Genomic DNA, 21,375 nt, shown 5'->3' with positions numbered 1-21,375 from the left:
TACTTGGCTACTTATTATCTTTCATCTGTTCACTGTCACAGAAGTTACATTAAACAGATCTAATTAGGTGTCATACAAAAACTACAATAAATGTTTCCTCTAACTAGAAGTTTATGCTAATAGTTTATAACCTGTCTCTTCTTCCATGAGGCAGGAAGGATTTTCTCCTTTCCACTATTCCTTGCTATTTATTCTTTTCCTCCATAGCAGCCTGATCTCAGACAGAAATCTCATTTTTTTCATGGGAGAAACAAGGCTAACAGTTTCTGAAATATTTCCTTACTCTCAAAACAACCCAAGAGTAAGTTTTTAGTGGCACCGGAGTGGCTCAGTTGTTAAGCATCTGCCTTCGGCTCAGGTCATGATCCCAGGGTCCTGGGTTTGAGACCCATGTCAGGCTCCCTGCTCAGCAGGAAGCCTGCTTCTCCCTCTCTCATTCCCCCTGTTAGTGTTCTCTCTCTTGCTGTCTCTCTCTGTCAAATAAATAAATAAGATCTTTTTTAAAAGAGAGAGAAAGAGAGAGTTAAGTTTTTAAAGGTCAATCAATACATTTATCATTTATCTCCCTTCCCAATTTTGGGGCCAAATTTCTACTTCCCCAGTTCAGTCTGGACCTCGTAATTTAAAAACATCACCACTGATTTAATGCCACACCACGTTTCACCACTTCTCAGTCCCCTCACATCAACTCACTTCTACTGATCTAATTCATTTTGTACATATTTTTTAATCCTAGTCTCCTGATTCTTTTCTAATTTCCATGTTTAAGTTGTCTTTGATTCTCAAAGATGAAACCTTCTTCCATCATACCTCTAACTTTCTTCAACTCTCCTTCCATTCCTACTTTGTGGGTCATCCTGGCTATATGCACATCTGGCCTATTCTACCAAGCTCATCTATCCCATGAATTATCTTTCTATGGTTCAATTGCTGGTAGCAACAATAAACAGATGTTAAACGGCACCTGAGGAGCTCAGTTGGTTAAGTGTCTGCCCTCAGCTCAAGTCATGATCTTGGGGGTCCTGGGATCAAGCCCACATCCAGCTCCTTGCTCAGGGGGAGTGCTCTGCTTCTTTCTCTTCCCCCTCTGCTACTCTCCCCCCAGAACCCCTTGGCTTGTGCTCTCTCAAATAAAGAAAATCTTAAAGAATAAACAAATAGATGTTAAGCTTTCAAATATATGAAGCACTTAAATATCCCTAAGTAAAACCATTGCCTAAAGAAGTCATACCAGACTTCTTTCATATTGAGAATGAAAAGCCAGTCATGGCCTACCATTGCCCCAATAAGAAATGCACATAAATGCTCAAAAGGAACGACAGAGTTTGAGAATTGCACATATTCACTTTCCATAATTTTAAACTCATGACAGAAACCTTAGGGGAACTGGGCAGAAGTGAAACATACCAGCCGGTTAAGGTTAGAATCCAAGGCCACCTATCTATAATCTCCGTGTAACAAGCCAGTTAATGTTAAACAATTTATGTTAACAGCCTTTCATCTCACCTTCTTTTAAAGGGAGAAGTATTCCTTCTCCATGAAGTAAGTATAAACTGATGTTCTGCAGATTTACCACCTTTGATATATTTCCTTTTTTTTTTTAAAGAAATCTGTAAAATCCCAACTCTTCTATTTTTATTTTACCAGTCTCCTTTCCCTTGCCCATTTCAATAACAATACGTCTGTAAAGGACTTTGTTTTCATTCTACTCTATACCTTCCATTGCAATCTCCCCATACCTTTCAACAAAGTAGTGATTCTCAACCAGGGGATGAAAAATATGTGTAGTTTGAAAGTGCATACTCAATGTCATAATTTTATATTTATCAAATGGAAAAGGAAGAACACATCTCAGTGTTTTGGGTATTTATAGTCAATAAAACTAAACAAAATCTTCCTGGCCAGTGAGGATCTATAAAACACAACAGGGGGCAAGGGGTGGAGAAGCATGCCTGGTTTTGAAGGGTTATCAAGATCCCTATGGTAGGATAAGATTTCTTACAATCTCTCAAAAGGGAGTTTATCATAGCTTATTGTTTATGATGGATAAGAAACACTGCAACAGAGATTAGTCCAGCTGTCCAATAAATGAAATTATATAAACTGAACTACAGACATCCATTTTCCAGACTTCTCTGTACTGTTAATCCTCTTAGAAAATAATGAACTAACGCCATATTGACAAATACTTTTTTTTGGTAATAGGCACTTCCAGAAAATACCACCCATGCCCACTTAACCTCTAACTGCTCAAAGATTCAGAAAACAACAAACTATTTTACTTCAAAGTATGAATCTTGTTATTGGAAACTGTATCCTTTCAAGAGGCTCAGCTGAAGACAGACATAAACACATGTTATTGAAACACAAGATGGTCAGAAGCAGCTTAATCTAAATAAGAAATCCCTTGAAAATAAAATAATCAGAAGGCCTAAAATGAAAATGATTAACATAATTTTTAAAAAGAAGAATTTAAAAGCTGTACCACAGAGACATCTGTAAGACCCAAAGAGCCTCAAATCTTATAAAGAAATGGGAAGTAAACATCCAAGGTGAATGTAATCACAATTTAGGGTCAGCAAGGGATCAGGATGGAAGGACACAGAGCATAAGAAATGGAGCTATTAACTTGGAGGCACTCAGATTTCCTCAAGAAGATCAAGATCCTAGGCCATTTTCTCTATCTTCACCATTCTCACTTCCAAATGTGTGGCTACTGTTTTTGTTTTCCCAATTACTGAAAGAAAAAGCACTCACACCTCAATCAGGGGTATGGACATTTGGGGGCAAACATGGCTGGTAAAGTGAGCCTTTCTGAATAAGAGAAAAAGTAAAAAGCAACTATGAAAGCTAAAACCATGTACGTATATTCAGGGAACCAACGGGAAACTACAGAAATTAAATACTCATACGAAAGAAGAGAAGGGGAAAGGTAAGGAAGTGAGGGGTTGGCTGAGAGGGAAACGCTACAGGGGGTGGGGGTGGCGGGGACCCGGGTACATTACCTGCTCATACTGCCGGGGTTGTTGCCAGTAAGGCCCATACAGCAGAAGGGGAGAGATTTCAGGCAACTGGCGCCCCCAAAATAGAAATGAGGTACATGCACTTGACGGAGGGAGCTAGCGGGGTACCCTCCTGGGTGGGGATGGCCAAGACGGGAAGATGCGGGGGGTGGGGGGGTGTGGATGCCCGGGTGGGAGCAATGTTAGGGCGGAAGCTACAGGCTGGAAGGCCCGACAAAAACCTGAAGGAGAAAAGGAGCTGTGCCTCAACACAGCGGGCTAAGAGAGATGCCTTTACCTGCAGCGGCCGTGGGGGGCCGGTTCGCCCCTCTCGCTGTCTCTCCAGCACCAGTTCCCCCCACCTCCTGCGCAACCTAACTTGATGCTCCCGCCCGCCCCGCGTCTTCATTGGCTAAACCCTACTGCCACTCACAACAAGCGCAAGAACGCAAAACAGCGCAAAGGGCGGGACCAGAAAAAGCTTCCCCCTCCCCCGTCACCGCGGGTTAGGTTGAGAGCGCACGGAGAGGCCTATCCGGTTTCTAGGGCCGAGGCGAAGCCTGCAGCTTGCTTGAAAAAAAAAAAGGGGCCTGGCTAGAGGCACACTCTCCTGCTGCGGGAAACTAGTCCTGGGGATTAAATTCCCTACCACCTACACTGTATTCTGCACACTGAAGAGCGTAAACGCGGGAGGGAAGGTTCCACACTATGCCAACTCTGCCTCCCAATGAATCCCCTACCTTCTAGCAGCCCTGTCTATCCCTTTTCCTGTGGTAACTATACCAGATCCCACTCCCCATTAAAAGGGGGCAAATCTTCCAGCATGGGAATGAGTCAGCCCTGATGCTGTTACATGGTTTCTGCCACAACCATAATGCTGGTTTGTATCTTTGATACTCCAACCTTTGGGTAGCTGTATCACTTTCCAGAAAGTAATTCCAGGTGCCCTCTAGCAATTCCCAGACCCCTCCCCTCCAAAACACACATTCAGTACTCATCCCTAAACCTGATCTCTCACCCTCAAATCACTTCTCTTGAAACTCAGTCTTCTGACATACTGGCCAGTATTCACTTTGCAATGCCACTTGAGACCACTCTAATTCCCAACGAAACTAGTCAACCCCAGAATGATGGTACCCAAACTTAAATCCTTCAAAGTAAACAAGTGCTAAAATCAGCTGCTTACCTCCTGACCCAACTAGTTTCCTCTGAAATGTAACCAGCCTCAACACTGAAATCCTGTTTTCTGTACTCTAGGACAAAACTGAGGAAGGTCAACTTGACCTTAGCTCTCCTATTTTTACACATCTTAGCATTACCACTATTATTAGGAAGACCAATACCACTCCTTGAAACAACAATACCATTTTACTCAGACTCAAAACTTCAAAGGCATTTATGAAACCTCCACCTGTATCCACCATCCAATCATTTGCCAAGTCCCACGGACTCTCTCAAAATATGTCACAAACAGATTTTGGAGCTGGCAAGGACTTTGGTAATCATATCAAGTCAAACCTCTTGTACAGTGAGAAAACTGAGGCTTAGAGAGATGCGTGATTCAACTATGAAACTAAGAGGAAAGTAAGGATTAATATATCTAACTCTTATTTCTGCTGCCACCTCTTTATGCAGTTACTTATGTTAAAACAAACAAACAAACAAACAAAAACTCATAACTGATCCCTTCCCCTACGAATCCATTCTGCTACCAGATTAATTTCCTAAAACACAGTTCAGTTCAAATTAGTCTCCTTAAAAACTTTCAAAGGTTCCCTGTTACTTAAGATATAAATCAAGACTACATCTTGCCTTTCCAGTCTTATTTCCCACTATCCTTATACATCTACACTTATATACTTGCCAAAACACAAAAAAAAACCCAGCTTCCTATTGTCCTATATTTTTCTTACAGCCTAGCTAATGCTACTATCTTCAAAGTATACTCCATCCTTATTTCATTTCTTTGCCTCAACAAAATCTTATTTATCTCCTAAGATCTGTATCAAATGCTTTTTCACTGTATCTACATTTATTGAGATTATAATACACTAACTAATGTGGAAATATTAGAGAACCAAAGGTGAATAAGACATAATCTCTACCCTCAAAGAACTCACAACAGGTAGGAGTATATTTGGGTATATATGTGGGTAGGGGTTGGAAAATAGGGATTATGACAATAGTGACAAATATAAACAATCATAATACAAGATGATAAGGGCAATGAAATATGCAAGAGGCTATTACAGGAATACAGATGAAAGGGATTAATTTAGAAGGAAAAAGTTATCAAGAAAGTCATTTCTTGGGCGCCTGGGTGGCTCAGTTGGTTAGGCAACTGCCTTCGGCTCAGGTCATGATCCCAGAGTCCTGGCAACAAGCCCCACATCAGGCTCCCTGCTCCATGGGGAGCCTGCTTCTCCCTCTCCCTCTGCCTGCAGCTCCCACTGTTTGTGTGCTCTGTCAAATAGACAAAGAAAATCTTAAAAAAAAAAAAGTCATTTCTTAAAAGATAAGCAGCAGTTAACTAAGGAAGGTAAAGTGGGCTACAAGAAAGGAGTATTCAGGCAGTAGGGATAATAAGCGCAAAATCAAAACAAAGCACAGCAACAGCAGATAGCACGAGACATGTAGAGGAAACTCTAAGGAACTCTGTAGTTCAGTCTCGCTGAAGTATAAATCATGAAAAGAAACTGGATGAGATTGAAAGGATAAGTTAAGGCCAGACCCTTCAAGGAACCATGCTAAACTATTTTCTGATAGGTGGATGAGGAGCCACTGAAACACAGAATGACATGATCAGAACTGTGTTTTGGTTGGCAAACTCTGGCTACTGAATAGAGAACACATTTGGGAAATTAAGGGTCAGAGGACACAAGCAGTTAGGAGGCTGCTGTGGTAGTCTAGAAAAAAGCTGTATGGTAGAGGGGCACCTGGGTGGCTCAGTGGATTAAGCCGCTGCCTTCAGCTCGGTCATGATCTCAGTGTCCTGGGATCAAGCCCCACATGGGGCTCTTTGCTCAGCGGGGAGCCTGCTTCTCTCTCTCTCTCTCTCTCTCTCTGCCTGACTCTCTGCCTACTTGTGATCTCTCTGTCAAATAAATAAATAAAATCTTAAAAAAAAAAAAGCTGTATGGTAGAAATTTGATTTTTTCCCCCCTGCTCAGCAACAAAAGCCCCTTTCCTACACTGAAGAATAGCTCAGGGTAAAAGTCTCAATGGAAGGCTAGATCTTACCTCCCACTACAGGCTGTTAGAGGAGATGGGAAATCAGAGTGGGGGTAGGGAGGGGTCCCACTTCCTCTTCCTGGCAAAGACAAAGTACACACATGATCTAGACTAGCTTAAGTGGACAGTCCTTCAGAGAAATTTGACTTTGCAGAGGTAATACAAAAACCCAGAACCAACCAGCTAAACAACACTCAGCAGTGACAGACCCTTGAGTTCTACTACAGCACCCTAAAAACACTATTCAGTGGTATGACCTTGGACATGTCCTCTGTTTCTAACCTCCCTTTAGTTTCAGATCATTTTCTAAACCAGGCTGTCTAGCATTCGTATCGATTTTGTGAGCCACAGAATATTTTTCCAATAAATCACCTTTCTGCTTAAGTTAGCCAAAAGATGATTTCTGTTGTTTGTAACCAAGAACCCTAATAAGGTGATTAGTGCCTGAATCACAGCAATGTGAGTCAAAAGGTAATGATAAGGAAAGGACAGAGCCAAGTAACACTTCAGGGATAAAAATGCGCAGAACCGGGCACCTGGGTGGCTCAGTCGTTGAGCGTCTGCCTTCGGCTCAGGTCATGATCCCAGAGTCCTAGGATCGAGACCCACATCGGGCTCCCTGCTCAGGGGGAGGCCTGCTTCTCCCTCTCTCACTCCCCCTATTTGTGTTCCTTCTCTTGTTGTGTCTCTCTCCCTGTCTCTCTCTGTCAAATAAATTAAAATCTTAAAAAAAAAAAAAATGCACAGAACCTACAGTTTAGAGAGAAAGATGAGTTCAGCCACGTTGCATCCAGTCATGTTGAGTCTGAGTTGCCTAGAGCAGGCTAAGTAGTGATATTTGATAGGAGAATGGATGTATAAATCTAGAAGTTAGCTGGTGATAATTTAGAATTCTCAGTATCTAAACAGTAGTTTTAACAGTGGAGCTTACCCAAGGAGTATGTAGAATAGAGCAAGTATACAAAAAACTGCACCAATACTGTTGGGGAGACAAGACAGAATGCTGGGTTCTGTGAAAGACTAAAGAATCCATGACCATTCCAAACAGAGTAGCTGCTAGTCAGCTCTAGTTAAGTGTTGCCATATGGAAATGCACATCCAAGGTTGAGCGAGAACTTCAGATTTTTTTCAAATGCCAGAAATAGAGTTTTATGTAAATCTAGGTTTTAAATGTAGACAACTAATTAAAAAAAAATTTTTTTTAACACTCTGCAGCCTAAACAAAACACTTAGCTGGAAACCCATGTTGAGATTTTTTGAGGTAGAGTGAGAAAGTCAAGGAGGAACCCAGGAAAACATCAGGATTTAAGAATCAGGGATGCCTGGCTGGTTCAGTCGAAGAGCATGAGGCTCTTTTTAGGGGGTGGGGGAGAGGGAGAGAATCTTAAGCAGGCTCCGTATGCAGTGTAGAACCTTACATGGGGCTAATCTCATGACCCTGAGATCATGACCTAAGTGGAAATCAAAGGTCAAATGCTTAACTGAGTAAGCCACCCAGGTACCCCAGAGCAAGCAACTCTTGATCTTGGGGTTGTGAATTCAAGCCCCAAGTTGGGGGTAGAGATTACTTAACAAAACAAAAGATTTAAGAATCAGAGTAAGCAGGACACTGGGCTGGCTCAGTCAATACAGCATGCAACTCTTGATGTCAGGGTTGTGAATTCAAACTCCAAGTTCAGCATGGGACCTACTTAAGGGGGGAGAAGGGGTAAAATAGGTGATGGAGATTAAGGAGTACACTTGCAGTGATGAGCACCAGGTGTTATATAGATCTGTTGAATCACTATATTGTATACCTGAAACTAATACTACACTGAATGCTAACTAACTAGAATTTAAATAAAACTTTAAAAAGGTCGCCTGGGGGCGCCTGGGTGGCTCAGTGGGTTAAGCCGCTGCCTTCAGCTCAGGTCATGATCTCAGGGTCCTGGGATCGAGTCCCGCGTCGGGCTCTCTGCTCAGCGGGGAGCCTGCTTCCTTCTCTCTCTCTCTCTCTCTGCCTACTTGTGATCTCTGTCTGTCAAATAAATAAATAAAATCTAAAAAAAAAAAAAAAACAAAAAAAAGGTCGCCTGGGTGGCTCAGTGGGTTAAAGCCTCTGCCTTCGGCTTGGGTCATGGTCCCAGGGTCCTGGGATGGAGCCCCACGTCGGACTCTCTGTTTGGCAAGGAGCCTGCTTCCCTTCCCCCCGCCCCCTCTCTCTCTGCCTCTCTGCCTAGTTGTGATCTCTGTCAAATAATGAATAAAATCTTAAAAAAAAAAAACAACTTTAAAAAGTTAGGGGCACCTGGGTGGCTCAGTGGCTTAAGCCTCTGCCTTCAGCTCAGGTCATGGTCTCAGGGTCTTCGGATCGAGCCCCACATGGGCCTCTCTGCTCAGCAGAGAGCCTGCTTCCCTCCTTCTCTCTGTCTGCCTCTCTGCCTACTTGCAATCTCTGTCAAATAAATAAATAAAACCTTTTTTTAAAAAAGTTAAATAAAAAAAGAATCAGAATAAGCTACAACTAAGTAGGGAGAAAAAGAAAACTAGAGAAGCAAACAGTGCAATGTCACAGAAGCAAACAAGAGTAGAGAATTGCAGGGGGAAAAGGTGATGAATTCTATCAAACAAAAGCAAAAATCCTTCTAATCCTTACTTTTCATTGTCAAGCCCAAAGTAATCAGTTCCTTTTGAGCTTCCGTGGCATTTTGTTAAGCACTCTTTTAGGATAAGCATCTTCTATTTTATATTGTAGTTATACTTGTACATAAAGTTATAATGAGCTTTGAAATCAGAGGGATCTGGGTTCAAATTTCCATCCCACCAAGTAAATTAACCTTTTTGAGTCTAGTTCATTCTTCTGTACAAAGGAGAATCAAGTTACAGGGCCATTAATGAAGATTAATAAAACACCAAACACAGTATTTGGCATATAAACACTATGTCCTAGGAGATACTCAACAAACGTTGCTGGATAAATCACTGGGGAAAAATTTTGGTTTTGCCAGTGTTTCTAGGTACCTAAGAGATGCTAGTCAGCCTTTGAGGGAATCACCAAAATAATTTGTTAATTTCAGGAGGCTAATATCTAGGTACTTGAATGAATGTGCACTCAGGCTCTCTTCCTCTATTTTAAATCTAATCTAAGGCAAACAGGAATAACTACACTTTAGATTCTAAAGTCTGAAGATTATGTTCAACTAACTGGCTCAGTCAGCCTAAACCTGCTATAGAGGTACGTTCTAAAGTCATGAATATCCAACCTTGAGTGTTAACAAACCTAAATGAATACTCCAGGGATCCAAAGAAGGGACACAAAGATCTTAGAAACACCTCTCCCACTCTCACTTTTTTTTGGATTGCTTCCAGGACATCAGAATGACTTTTCTGGTTTTCCTTCTGGCCTCTCTGGCTGCTTCTACTTTACTACTCTTCTCTTCTACCAGTCTTTCATTGTTGGAAGTTCACGAAGGTTTGGCCCTAAGGCCCTCTTTAACTCTCACTCTACACTTTTTTTCAAGAATGTCTAATTTACACACATGGCCTCAACTATTAGTATTTCCTTCAACAAATTATCTATACAGTTATATCTCTTGGAAAGAGGTCTACTTGCTTACTCAATGGCTTTTCTTGATAGTGTCTCCAGTCTCCTCAGCAGACCCACCTGTCTAACTCTTCCTATAACAGACTTATCTTTTTTAAAAAAAGATTTATTTATTTGAGAAAGAGAGAAAGCATGCTCGTGTGAGTTGGGGAAGGAGTGGAGGGAGTAGACAAGAGAATCTTAAGCAAATTCAGCACTGAGCACAAGGGCTCGATCTCACCCCCTTGAGATCGTGACCTGAAGTGAAATCAAGAGTGTGATGCTTAACCATTAAGCCACCCAGGCATTCCCTCCCTACAGTCTCCTTCATTCCCACCACCACACATGCACATACACAAGAAGGGTAATCATTCTCCAGCATCTCCCTTTCGGTCACAGATGCAGAGACCAGAAAATAATCCATTTTTTAAATTTTTTTAATTTTTATTTTTTTTCCATATCCATTATTTTAAAATCCTACCTTTACCTCTTAAATATCTCTCAAATGCATCCACTCTGTCTCTAGCGCCATTCTGGATCAATTTACCATCCTCAATTCCCTGAAGTATTCCAAGTGCCTTCTAACTGGTTCCTCTCTATTCTGCCTATTTACCTCTTATGTACCCTTCAAAGCTCACTTTAACAACATCATTTCAAAGAAAAGCTTTCCCAGTTGTTCCAACAAAAAACAGCCAAATTTGTTGAGTACACATACATTTCATTCCCAGCACTCTTCTAAACAATGAAAATGCATTAACATATTTAATTAAGCCTGAAGCAACTTTTTTAACAGAGGAAACTGAGGAAACAGGAAACTGAGGCACCAAGAGATTAAGTAATTTGCCCAATATCCCACAGCTAGTGAAAATTGGTTCCAGATTCAAATTTAGGCTATGTGGCTTCAGATGTCACATTTCTTAAATACTTTATTATATTATGCTTCAGGTTATAATCCCCTATTATAAATTCCCCTGAATATCCACAACTTTTTATAGCATGGATTGAATAACTGATTATATAATTATTTGATCCCTCCCATTAGAATGTAAGTTCCACAAAGGCAAGAACTGTGTGATTTGTTGATTACAATATTCCCTTTGCTTATCAGGTGGGCATTTAATGTACTTTTCTTGAAGGAGTGTATTTTCAACATCCAGCCAAAGGTGTGTGGGAGTGGGGCTGTGGAGAGGTAATGGGGAGGTTTCTGAGCAACAGCAAGGGCTTCTCTCAGACTGTAGAGATAGTAAACAGGCAGAGGCATGTTTTCTACCAGAAACATTCAGAAGAGGCATTATAAAATCCTTTTAGAACCTGGGCTACATGCAATATACATAAGACTTTTCCACAGTGTGATAATTACTGTTAAAAGTAATGAAATTTTAGTGATTTCCTTTAGGCTCAGGACTATAAAGCCTCAGTGGTGGCCAATTTAATGCTGTGGCAAGAGACAAATAGATGACAATACACCCATATGACCCAAACATAGGGTATGGATTCATTTTCAAATCAGTCTCATTGTGGACTTTTTTTCCAATAAAATTCTAGAGTTTTGGCATAAGTCTGAAGATAGAAAGTAAGAGCTTCATCTTTAAGGATCACTGCCCTTAGGCCAAATTCACTGGAAAAGTTCTTCTTCACTTGCACATGGTCACCAAGATGAAAATAATATTCTGGGTTCCAACTGAGGAACATCTAACTGGATCAATATATCCACCTTGTGTGATGCCACTTGTGGGCAAGCCAGTATAAGTAACAATATATACAAATTAAGGTAACAAAGTCCTGGTCCTCCTTAAGGTCCCCCACCACACACACACAGCACTCTTGCATGCCCCATTTTAACTGGGCTAAGTATATGTGCATTTGTTCAGCCTAACAGAAAAATATAAATATTTACTTAATTATATATGAGGTATTGTTTCATTGCAACATTTATGTTAAAAAAGTGTATGTGGTGAAGGGAGGAGAAACATTTTAAAGCACTGTTATTATTACACTTGTGCCTCCAGGCACAAAAAATGACCCCAGTGACATGAGACTAATGAAAATTTAAATTTAGTGGACTAGTTTGACTTGCATTGGCTAAAAAATAGTTATTTGCAAGACTGACCAAGTGAATTTCCTCTGCAGAACTTAAAGTATTCCGGGGCGCCTGGGTGGCTCAATGGGTTAAAACCTCTCCCTTCGCCTTGGGTCATGATCCCAGGTCCTGGGATCAAGCTCTGCATCAGGCTCTCTGCTCAGCAGGGAGCCTGCTTCCTCCTCTCTCTCTGCCTGCCTCTCTGCCTACTTGTGATCTCTGTCTAATAAGTAAATAAAATCTTTAAAAAAAAAAAAGAACTTAAAGTATTTCACATAATCTTATCTTCAACTAAGTTAATGGAAACAAACTATTATTCTTTTTTTCCCTTTTAACAGAGATACAAAGACAAAAATAAATCTTACATTCTCAAGGTTCTTCAACTGTGAAAGGTACAGCTATAACAGGCTACCTAAATGCCTACTTGGCCTCTTGTGGTCAAAGACTGTTCCCAAAGACATAGGGGTCAGCACTAAACTTTTCGGTGTGGGTAGGCTGGATCATGAATGGGGTTTTGAAGTTGGACAGACCAGAGTCCTACTCCTGGCTAAGTTACCTAACCTCATAAGACTTATTTTTTCTCTTCTGTAAAATGAAGCTAACATCACACACATTTCAGGGTTACTCTGAAGATTAAAAAATAATGTACAATGTTTGGCACATAGTAGGCAAAATGGAAAGCAGTTTATTCTTTCCTATCCAATAATTTCAAAGTGTACCATTAAAAGTCTCTCTCAAAGCAGAATTACTCCTTAGAGACTTGGCTGTGCTGGTCTGTTAAGCAGAATGGTGGGATACTGAAATAGATGTAAAAGTTTCACAATTAGAATAGCAGGACTGCTGGGCAGGATGAAAAGACTCTGAGAAAGCAGTACAGCCCTTTAACCTTAAAACCATGGAGAAGACTTCAACTAGCCCTAGTGTCTAGAGCAACATACAGGTAATTCAATTAATCATTTTTTGTGTTTGTAGGAATGAAGCCAGTGTCTATCTTACAGTACTTCACTTATTTCACAATGCCTGCTGTGGAACATATAGGTCTCCAACTGACTAGGCTGCCCCTTGATAGTTCACATGGCCAGATCCAACCACCTTGACTCTTGACTCCCATGACTTTCAGGACAGCTGTGAATGGAAGCGACCATTACCAATACATATTTAAGGCCTCATGAAGAAGGCGCCCCCTCAACCCCCGCCAACAGGAAGTATACCTGAAAAACAGGCAAAAGCACTACATTTTATATGAGAATTGATGTGTAAATAAACAAAGAAATGACTCATGTGCTCCACTCCCCAGACAAGGAGAATAAAGAATAACTAAATACTGCATGGAAGCAATGAAGAAGAAAACACTGAGTGAAGGGTTCATGCTCATGGAATTTGGCAGCCCCTGTTCAAAAATCCAGAAAAATCTTCCCATTCAGTTTACTTAGATTGATGTTTTACTGCTGTATATCTGATACCTGTACTAGAAAATTTAGATTATGTTCTACTAAGAAATTCTGTTATGATCTGGGCTCTAAATAGGCAGTTCAATTACTGAATTCATTAGTTTCTTCTAGAACCAACCAAAATGAAATTCCCATGTTACTAATGGGGCAATGTACTACTGAGTATGTCCCAAAGGAATAATCCCCAAAGACATAGTGCATTCCCAAAGTAAGTAGTAGAAGAAAAAATAAAAGCAGGATATTCCAAAGGTTTACTATAATGACCATGAAAGAAAATTTGAGAAACCCGTTAAGACTACAGCTCCTGAATGTCCTTCCTCCCGGATGAAATTAAGAATTCAGTTAATATATAACCTTTTTCAGAAAGATACTGACATAGGCTTAGGAGAATTACAGACTCTCAAAACAAAAAGGTGTTATTACAGAATTACAAATTACTAGAATATTGGGACATTACCAAAAAGATTATAACTATTACATATATGTAACTGACATACAGGAGAGACAAAAAGCACAGTCCCATTATCACCCAGTGACTATTTCAGTAGTATGTCATTTAATTACCTTTTTAAAATGAAATGAACACTGAAAATATCAAATGAAATGAAACCATACACAGTAAATAGTAAATTTCTCCAGAAATATACAGAGGGGATAAGTCAGGGATGTATCATTCTTTTTTTTTTTTTTTTTTTTTTTTTTTTTTGAAGACTTATTTATTTATTTCAGAGAGGGAGACCATGTGGGGGAAGGTGTAGAAGAAGAGAAACCTCAAGCAAATTCCCTCTGAGCACAGAGCCCCACTTGGGGCTTAATCCCATGACCCCTGATCATGACCTGAGCAGAAACCAAGAGTCAGATGCTTAACCAACTGACCCACCCAGGAGCCCCAGGGATGTTTCATTCTTCAATGATAAAACCAATCTTTTCCTAATAATTAAGCATAAGAATAAGTAATTTTTTAAATTTTGGTGGGTTTTTTTTTGGTACTTAGATTACGAGTGAGTCTCCTGTTCTGGAAACTCTTATCAAACAAACTAATGAGATTATACTTGAATAGTCTGAATTTGAAGGGGTTAGAACATTGTCTAGATTCCCTATGCCACTCTACTGCTTGGAATATATTTCAAAATATCCATTCCTGCTGAAGACAAATGGAAAGCAATTATCAATGCCAGTCCATTTTCTGTTTATGTCTGCTTTTTTTTTTTTATTATACCGTAACATACATTGGTATGTAGAAATTAACTGCTTTATTTTTAAAAGCTCCTGCTGCAATCTGAAGACAAGAATTAAGATATTTTAAAATCAGTCTTAAAAAAAACTGAATGGGGGATGCCTGGGTGGCTCAGTTGGTTGGACAACTGCCTTCGGCTCAGGTCAAGATCCCGGAGTCCCGGTATCGAGTCCCACATTGGGCTCCCAGCTCCATGGGTAGTCTGTTTTGCTCTCTGACCTTCTCCTCACTCATGCTCTCTCTCACTGTCTCTCTCTCAAATAAATAAATAAAATCTTTAAAAAAAAAACAAAACAAAACTGAATGGGGTACCTGGGTGGCTCATTCGTTAAGCATCTGCCTTTGGCTTAGGTCATGATCATAATCCCTGGGTCCTGGGATGAGCCTCACATTGGCTCCCTGCTCAGTGGGAAGTCTGCTTCTCCCTCTCCCACTCACCTGTGTTCCCTCTCTCGCTGTGTCTCTGTCAAATCAATAAATAAAATCTTAAAAAAAAAAAAAACACTAAATAAAAGGCATAGAATTATCAGTCTAAAAAAAAAGATATTTTAAAGTTGACCATTTTCCTTCATGTGACATTAAACAACCAAGAGCATAGTGAAGGATAGAAAATAGTGGATAAATAAAGAGGGCAAAAGAAATGTTACCTACAGAACAGCTTCATGAGAAATCTCAGAGACTAACACACTTTGTAGTTTAAATTGAAAACATCCAGTTAACTACAAAGAGGCAGGCTTATTTTGCAACAAAAATACAATGAAAATCTTTTTTTTAAGATTTTATTTATTTATTTGACACAGAGAGACATAGCTAGAGAGGGAACAGAAGCAGGGGGAGTTGGGTAGAGGGGGAGGGAGAAGCAGGCTTCCGGGCAAACAGGGAGCCCCATGCGGGGTTCGATCCCAGGACCCTGGGATCATGACCTGAGCGGAAAGCAGATGCTTAATCACTGAGCCACCCAGGAGCTCTTACAATGAAAATCTTACAGGCAATATGAAAGAGTGAGAAAACACAAAAAAGAGCACAATTACAACTTGATACACCTGTACACACAAAACAAAACAAAGGTTAAGATGGGGAAAGGTTTTCCAGGATAAAACTTAGAATGTAATAAATGATCAAATAAACCTTTAGACAATAGTAAACAGCTGTACAACAGCTTTGTTATATAAAAATACACTGTCACTTGAGTACCAGATACCAGAAGAACACATCTTGAAAAGTAGGGTCTCTGCTTCTCTTTAAAAGGCCTAAACAAGACAGAAGCAAAAATATCACAATATCAAAACAAAAAGCAAAGTGAACAAAATTGTTAACAGAAGTTTGAAAGGAAGACCACCAACTTTGTGAGAAAAAGAATGAAAAATTAATCAAAGAAGAGATGTAAAAGGTTAAACCAAATAGAATATGAAGTGACACTGTATCAATGAATCGACTGCTAATGATAAACAGTAAATACTAGGTTGGTCACAGTAGTGCAAGGTAGGTCATGCAAAGACCTGCAGATCAGGGACTTGTCCAAATGCAACTCCGCAAGTGGAGTGACTTTTAGGAGTAAGGATGAGGGGCCAGAAAATATTTTTCTTGTTTATCCCCCAGATATCAGGCTCAATGTAGGCTCAGAAGACAACTCTTGGAGGGCAGTGGACAAACAGTATCTTCAAAACATTAACATTCATCTCAATGCTCTAAGAATGTTATAGTCCTTCCACAGATGACAATATCAAATCTCATTCTTTCAGTAAGCAAGTACAGTTCTTGGCACCCACAAATTAATCTTATGTTAGTTTAGCTTTAAAAAAGAAAAAAAAAAACCTCATCCTTTTCAAAGGAAATGGGTACAATGATTTCTTTTAAAGACTGATTCCCCCTCAGGGTCCTACCTTACCTATGGGAAACTCCATCTTACCTATCAGACCCTCCATATAAAATATCATATTTTTTCCCTCTTATAACTAAAACTCTTCAGTGGTGGTGACCACAATGCCAAGATTCTTCCACCCCATCACCTGGTGGTGATGCAGAGAAGGCTGTCCCAGAAAATACAAGATCTGTCTTTCCTGGTGATTCACACCAGTTCAATAAATTTCTATCATTTTCTAACCATATCTAAATAAGTGGATTTTGTCAATTTGAGAGCTGAAAAATGAAAAGGCGAGATGTACATCATACATCAAACACGGGGAAGGTGTGAACTGTGCAAGTACCCATACACTGCTCCATCAACTCCCAGATCCCAATCCATTACTCCTTTGCTCCTGTAGCTTGAGACCTTTTGCCAGGCCTGTCTCTTCACACACACCTACCCTCTCTTTGGCCAATGTCTTTCATCATGCCTTGCAGACCCACTGGCATGCCACTCTTGCAACTCAGGTCTTCCTAAATAGAAAATGTTTTCTTTATAATTCTCTTTTAAGAGGTGGGATAAGTCCCAAATACCGCAATTTGTTCTAAAGTCTGGTGAGCACTACAAAAGAAATTCCTTAGCAGAAGACATTATCTAATTAACTAACAGAGGGCCGTATTCAAATCCCAAACTCACCGTCTAGCACCTGAACTGTCCCACACCCCAGAAGACCTCAGCCGACTCTAAGGATAACCCAGTCAGAGAATCCCTGACTGAACCGACAGGCTCAGAACAACACGATGAGTAAATAATTTGTGGATGCTGGTGGGAGAGTAGGATGCAGTAGACACTGAAAACGCAGCTCCTATGGCTTGAATCTGGGGCAATTCCATTAGGACAAGACATCAAGTCCTTAAGTCTCCGACAACTAGCTCAATATACTCAATCATTTAAAAAAGATTGGTCTGCTAAACACCCATACACTTCCACTATACACTTCTTTGAATCCCTTTATCACTTCAGGGCTGCCCCTTAAGGGCAGAAGCTGCTGCACTTGCACAACTGCTGCAATGGCTGGAAAATTTCCTGCGACACTAGAGACAGGTAAATAAAGAAATTGCATTCGCTCTGAGGCAGGGGGAGGGGTCTCCTGCTAGTGAAGAGTTTACATAATGCAACGGAAGACCAGTAAGCTCTGCAGACCTGTCAATGGAAATGCAAAGCTGAAGCTCCTCTTGTCCCACCATCTATAAACACTCTTCAAAAACCCGATCTTCCCTCCCAAAGACCCACAAAAATTATACCTAATAACGTATAACAATGTGCACACGCTCACCCCAACATTTCCTACCCACCTTTATTATTAAAATACGAAGAGAAAAGAGAAAAAAGAAAAAAACCCTAACCTCCCACTTCTGAGACCAAAGTATGGAGTAACCAAAAGGAGCCGGGGAGTTTTCTCTCCGTTCAAGGGGCAAGGAGAACAAGGAGCTGCCTCAAATCTACACCACGCCCAGTAATGCAATGACAAGCCCTAAAAACCCCACAGCGGCGGGGCAGCCCCCTTCTCGACTTGGCCCAACTCAGGCCCCGTGGCCCAGCAGCCGCCCTCTCCCCCGGCCTTTCACAAAAGAGAATGGTTCAGTCCAGAGCATCACCCAGCACCTGATCCCTCACAACTGAGGGACGCGTAAGGAGCGGGGGAGCGAGGAGGAGGATGAGTTACTGAAACCAGTTCTAAGAGCTTTAGTTTTGCAAAGACTCTTGGACCGACAGTGATGAGCAGGCGTGAACGGGAAGCCTACCTGAACAAGTCCCGGTGCTTCCTTTCCAGCCAGCGTTTCAACTCACCCTCTCGGAGAACAAGGCGCCTTCCGGCGGAGCATGGCCAGCCCTCGCCTCAATCTAGGTTGCTGGTAGTCCATTCTCCCTCGGCTCCGCCCACCTACCCCGCAACCCACCAATGGCAGGGCTAACGCCCGGCCTCTTCCAGCAAGGTAGTGTGAGTGCCATCCAGGAAGTCTCTCGAGAGTAGGAGGTCCTAAAAGGCTGAGAAGGGTACGTAGGCAACCACAGATATGCCTGATTGAAAATAAAATCTGGCGGCAGCTTGCCTTTGACTGCTCAGTTCGCAGGCGTTTAGGCCTCTCGGCATCTTTTTTTTTTTTTAACCCCCGCCGGTGGGGGCGCTCTAAACGAAAACATTTAGTTACCTGTTTAGGGAAGCCATCTTGAATGCGGCCGGTTCCTTGGGGACAGGAAAGAGGAAGGAGTATTTTAAGGAGTTTGAATCCGTTTTCCGAGTTCTGTCGAACTGCTTAAATCCAGCCCCAACATATGTTATGTAATCAGAATGTCCCCAATCACGATGGTCAGGAATAGGGCTTAATGTGGTTACAGGCAACCACCATCCCCCCATATGAGTGAAGAGATATTATAAATCAAAGCTGCAACAAAAATCATTTTTTTTGGAATGAGAGTGCGTTTTCACAGTCCTTTATACACACCTCACCACTCAGAATATCAGCATAAGACCAACGTAGGTTATATATATTCTAGATGCTTCTAATCCTAATGCTTAAGTTGCAAGTTTTCCAGTGTTGGGTTTGACAGTACAGGGGCCTGAGAGTCTCACATAAATGAACAGGGTTTAGGGAAGACTATTTTTTAAAGACCCCAAATTAACCAACAGGCTCAAAAGTGTGAGTACCGATAGAGCACATGATGGAAGCCTTCGAGAAGAGATTAGAAGTGAAGAGGGTCATGAGAGGACAGCCTTAGAAACATAGGCTGAGGGTGCCTGGGTGGCTCAGTGGGTTAAGCCGCTGCCTTCGGCTCAGGTCATGATCTCAGGGTCCTGGAATGGAGTCCCGCATGGGGCTCTCTGCTCAGCAGGGAGCCTGCTTCCTCCTCTCTCTGCCTGCCTCTCTGCCTACTTGTGATCTCTCTCTGTCAAATAAATAAATAAAATCTTTAAAAAAAAAAGAAAAGAAAAGAAACATAGGCTGAAAGAGAATAATCTCCTGGTAATAGCAGTTACACTAGAAAGGAATCAATTTTATTGTAGGTAAGGGACGCTTGCATGGCTCTATCGGCTAACATTTGCCTTCCACTCAGGTCATAATCCCAGGATCCTGGGATCCAACCCCATGTCAGGCTCCCTGCTCATCGAGGAACCTGCTTCTCCCTCTCCCCTGTGCCCACCGCTCCCCTGCTTGTGCTGTCAAATAAATAAGTAAAATCTTAAAATAAAAATTATTGTAGATGAAATTCTCTTGTGCTCAATGACACTTCCCTATATTTCCTAGTAGACACTTCTACTGCAATTACAACTTGCTACAGGTAGGCTTTTTGAACTTGTGAGTGAAGGGAGTCCTTTCAGATCATTAAAGCTATTTCTCCAGGCGCCTGGAAGGCTCAGGGCGTTAAGCCTCTGCCATTGGTCATGATCTCAGGGTCCTGGATCAAAACCCAGTATGAGGTTCTCTGCTCAGCAGGGAGCCTGCTTCCCCCTCTCTCTCTGCCTACTTGTCATCTCTGTGTCAAATAAATAATAAAATCTTAAAAAAACAAAGGTATTTCTCAAGGAATAACATATTTGCATAGTCACACATAACAGGAACTCAGAGAGGGTAAGGAATCATAGGAATCAATACTTTTTATCACACGAGTAGTTAAGACTTGGCCAAATACATTTCCCTATGTACTGAGCAAAAATCCATTAGCTAAATTTCCCCTTGGCTACTGCTATCATCATTATCAATTTGAGGTCAGTATTAGAATTTACCAAAACAATTTACCAACTGTGACTTTGGTGTTTGTCTATAGATGCATATACAGCAATGACCTTAATTACATTTATGGAATGAAAACCAGTAGGTTCTTTTTGCTTATTTAGTATAAAATAAACCTATCAAAGGAACAAGTTGCAGACATTTATGGAAAAGGGAAAGGCTGTGGCCTGCTCTACTAATTTCTACTAAACGCAATGATCTGTAAGTAGTAGGATTTAGACTGTTGGTTTTAAGAAAGATTTCCAGTGGTCCTGCCCACCCCTGCTTTTCAAGAAAAAAGACTGCTACTTTACTTTACCTGCTACTACGGGGGGCGGAGGGGGGGGCACTTGAACTTAGGACCCCAAGATCAAGAGTCATTTCCTCTATCAACTGAGCCAGAAAGGTGCCCCTGGTGCTGGCCTTTTAAAGTCAAACAATGCCCTTTTTACTTCCTAACTACCATTCTTCACATGGAGGTGGGGAAACTTCCTGTAATTTTTCATGACCATTTCACTCTGAGTATCAGCAATTATCAGTACAAGTCATGAATTTGCCCAAGTAGTTTTCTCATGCTTTCCTTCCACTGGTGAAATACCCAAGTACAGAAGGTTATGAGTGCTTTGCATTTTTTTTTAAGTTTAATTTTTTCAGTAATCTCTACACCCAACAGGGAGATCAAACTCACAATCCCAACACCAAGTCCATGCTCTACTGACTGAGCAAGCCAGGTACCCCTCAGAATCCCTGGGGCTTGGAAATTTCTGTACAGAAACTACAAAATTATATTTAGTTTTGTCCCAGGCATGAGGGGGGCAGGCTAACCCCAAAGTCAACAGCCTCAAATCCTTTTTGGAATGAGGTAGGATTTTTTAGAAAAGCATAATCAAAGCACTACCCCAAATGTTCTCCCAACTTCCTGTGGTGTAGTGTTAACTATTATTACTATTACAGGAGAGCAAATGGATGTATCTGCACTTCTGAGCACCAGGTGATGTATGAAGTGTTGAATCGCTATACTGTACACCTGAAACTAAACTGTACGTTAACTGCAGTTTAAATAAAAACTTAAAAAATGAGTGTATCTCAAAGTGGCTTCTTCCAATACCTTTGATACAATTTCCTAGAAGGAGATTATCTACATAGGTTTAGGATAAAATCAGAAAAATCACATGAAATATGAGCTGCTTGGA

General features: G+C 41.1%; 1 protein-coding gene across 5 annotated transcripts in view; it reads right to left on the bottom strand.

Moving 5' to 3' along the window:
* The window catches only part of CHD8 (chromodomain helicase DNA binding protein 8), a 63,159-nt gene extending 44,841 nt beyond the window's left edge, over positions 1-18,318 (bottom strand). For 2 of the 5 annotated variants that reach the window (XM_059372384.1, XM_059372386.1), the window contains exon 1: positions 18,215-18,318. The gene's annotated coding sequence lies outside the window, so the exon portion shown is untranslated. Of the gene's footprint in view, positions 1-3,300; positions 3,382-18,214 lie in introns of those variants that run through there. The other 3 variants (XM_059372385.1, XM_059372388.1, XM_059372387.1) reach the window with 2 other exon arrangements.
* Between the last annotated feature and the right edge of the window lie 3,057 nt (positions 18,319-21,375).

This window comes from Mustela nigripes, chromosome 13 (genome assembly GCF_022355385.1).
Source record: "Mustela nigripes isolate SB6536 chromosome 13, MUSNIG.SB6536, whole genome shotgun sequence".
NCBI classification, from domain to species: domain Eukaryota; kingdom Metazoa; phylum Chordata; class Mammalia; order Carnivora; family Mustelidae; genus Mustela; species Mustela nigripes.
The sequence above is the reverse complement of the archived record's forward strand: the minus strand, read 5'-3'. Positions and strand labels throughout refer to the sequence as shown.